This window comes from Octopus bimaculoides, chromosome 16 (assembly GCF_001194135.2).
Source record: "Octopus bimaculoides isolate UCB-OBI-ISO-001 chromosome 16, ASM119413v2, whole genome shotgun sequence".
Classification (NCBI taxonomy): domain Eukaryota; kingdom Metazoa; phylum Mollusca; class Cephalopoda; order Octopoda; family Octopodidae; genus Octopus; species Octopus bimaculoides.
Window position 1 is genome coordinate 57,459,403 of NC_068996.1, and position 3,153 is coordinate 57,462,555.

The following is a 3,153-nucleotide window of genomic DNA, read 5'->3' on the forward strand; positions in this document are numbered from 1 at the left end:
TATATATAGGTATAAGTTAGGGTTGTCTAAACATTGAAGCGATAGGCTAGAAGTATTTAAGCAACTAAGGGATAGTTAAATCCGAAGGAGATTACTTGTGTGGGTACCGTCTTTGTTAGAAGGTATCCAGAGGCAGGTAATTTATCGTATAAACCGCAGTTTATAAGTATAATCATGCAGAGATTGCGCTAGTTAGCCATTAGTTTAATCAATTATGTATAATCTCCATATAATTGATTAAATTAATGGCTAACTAGCGCAATCGACTTGCTTCTTCCTGTGTTTGTTTCTACATTCTCTACATGATTATATATATATACATCATGTAGAAAATATATATATAAGCGTTTATGTGCGTGTGTGTAGGTGCATGTACATGCAGGGCGGATGTATTTGTATGTATGTGTATATGCATATATATGTACAAGTATACGTGAGTGTATGTACGTACATATATAAAGGTTTGTGCATTCTGTATGTGCATGTGTGGGGGTACATATGTGTAGATGTATTTGTGTGTGGGTGGGAGCGGTCAGTGTGCGTATAAATGTAGAGGAATGCGTATTTCTACTTGAGCTGGGTGATGCGAGTGTGTATGAGGGAACGGATGTCCGTGTGTACTGAGTGAGTGAATGTGTGTGCCTATTGACAGAGTCACGTATGCATGTGTACATGTGAGCGGGTGTGCGCATGTATACATGAATGTATTTAGGCGTGTGCGTACATGTATGTGTGTGTGTGAGTGTCTGTCTGTGCATGTGAATTAGTGTAGGCACACACAAACTCTAAAGACTCAACATCTTCACTAAACTTCCTGACCATGTCATTGCGCTTGACTGCTGTAGGCAGCCATGAAATGTTAATGCTGTTCAATCTAATGCAAGAACCCCACCCCCCAGGCACACCCTCCTCCATTTACACTAGATGCTTTCTATTTTTTATTTTTAGCAACGACTTCTTGACTACAACTATAAACACACTCACCCCTATTTATATTAGATGCTTTGTGCTTTTATTGTTTCATTTTCTTCTTGACCACATCTTCACTTTACCAAATGTGTCTGAACTACTGGAATCTCACCATCACTAAATAACTTGAAGCGAAATTGAAATGTAAATCTGCTAACTTTTGAAGCATCTTATGTCACCTGTTGAGGCTCTTTTGCACTGTGTGTTGCATCTGGTGTCATTACATCGTCCCACACCCTAGTGGAAGCAGTGCAGAAGGAAACCGAAATGATTGTTGTGTTAATAAATACTTCTATTAAGGCAGTGAGTTGACATAAACGTTAACACGCCGGGCGAAATGCTTAGTAGTGTTTCATCTGTCTTTGTGTTCTGACCTCAAATTCCGCTGAGGTCGACTTTGCCTTTCATCCTTTCGGGGTCAATAAATTAAGTACCAGTTGCGTACTGACGATGAATATATGTGCAATTCCAGCACCTCTTACTTCTTTGGAGTAGAGTGCACATATATTTTGAAACATATGTAGGAATTAAAGGAACTTATTGATTATATGCATTTCGCTCCATTTATTATTATTCTTCATATCTACTCAAAATACATCACTTTAACATGGTATTTCTACACCTTAACCAGGTATGATATCCCAGTTTCTGTGTGATTTTTACTACCCTGGTAACTATTAACATATTTACATTATCGAAGTTTTTTCAACGGAGATAATATTCTGTTGTGTCTGATGAGAGTCATTTTCTTATTGTGCCTTAAAATTTAACACACTCACCGGTAACATTTCCACTTATTTCTTATTTTTATTTTCCTAAAATTTTCGTTGCGTCTTGCAAACTTATCAATAGTCTTGACTGTCCTAATTTTACCGGTGAGTGTGTTAAATTTTAAGGCACAATAAAAAAAATGACTCTCCCCAGACACAACAGAATATGCTTCAACACACGAAATCACATAAAAAATCTTGCAAACCAAATCCCAAAACGAAAGATAATATTAATATATACATAAATTAATATATATATATTCTCAAGTTTCACTTGTCCCACTCCCAAACTATCTGGCCATTATATTGACGACTGTATTGGTGAGACCTCGCTCTCCCGCGAACATCTAGATTCCTTCCTCTCTTTTGTCCAATCTTTCCACCCTGCCCTCGAATTCTCCTGCACCATTTCCAACACTTCCGTCGCCTTTCTCGACATTTCAGTCAACACACACAACTCCACTCTCACCACTTCCATCCACTACAAACACACCGACTCACACTCATACCTCAACTTCTCCTCCTCCCACCTTACTCACACCAAGCTCTCCATCCCCTATTCCCAATTCCGCCGTCTATGCAGGCACAGCATTGACGACCATGACTTTGAGACTCATTCTTAACTCATGGCTTACCACTTCATCCTCCGTGGATATCTCCTTGCCACCATCCACACCGCCCTTGCCAGAGCACTTTCGTGGACTGTGCCTCTGCTCTCTCTCCCCGCACCTGCTCTCTCTCCCCGCACCTGCTCTGACATTACCCGTCTCCCCTCTAATGCACTATTCTCCGAGCCTTCCGGCTCCAGTCCAACCCCTCCACTTCGCACATCTTCCCCAACCTACCCCTTCCTTCCTTCAAATGAGCCCACAACCTACGTGACCTCCTTGTCCACAGTTTCTTCTCTAACCCCACCTCCCAACCTGGATCGTTCCCCTGCTCCCGCACTTGCCCCTACCTCTCCAACACCACCATCATCGTCCCTATTATATCACTGACTTCTTTACATGCACGTCTAGAAACGTCACTTACTGCATCTCCTGCTCTTTGTCCTTCTCTGTATATCGGTCAAACGGGACGCCACTTTGCTGACCGGTTTGCAGAATACCCCCACATCATTAAACTCGGCAACAACACTCCAGTCTCGCACCATTTTTGCTCTACTAGTCATTCATTACAACACCTGTCTGTGTTCGGACTGTCTTTGCACAGGGGCCATCCGGACTCCCACCTTTGCCGTGAACAAGAATTAATCTTCTCTCTTTGCTTTGTGCCACATGGGCTGAACTCCCTTCCCCTCTTCATCTGACTCCCCTCCTCTCCTCAACTCACGCCTACTTTCTCTCTTCACTCCTACCCACCTCTCTCTTCATCGTTACCCCTCCATCCACACCCCACCCTACACGTCCCACAT

The 3,153-nt window shown here is 42.2% G+C and overlaps 1 long non-coding RNA gene across 3 annotated transcripts in view; it reads left to right on the plus strand.

The window, feature by feature from the left end:
- The window catches only part of LOC128249640 (uncharacterized), a 22,681-nt gene that overhangs the window by 15,196 nt on the left and 4,332 nt on the right, over positions 1-3,153 (plus strand). Inside the window, exon 1 of one of the 3 annotated variants that reach the window (XR_008265762.1) lies at positions 28-136. The exons of the other annotated variants lie outside the window; for them this stretch is intronic. This is a non-coding gene — a long non-coding RNA (uncharacterized LOC128249640). Of the gene's footprint in view, positions 1-27; positions 137-3,153 lie in introns of those variants that run through there. 3 annotated transcript variants of the gene reach the window in all.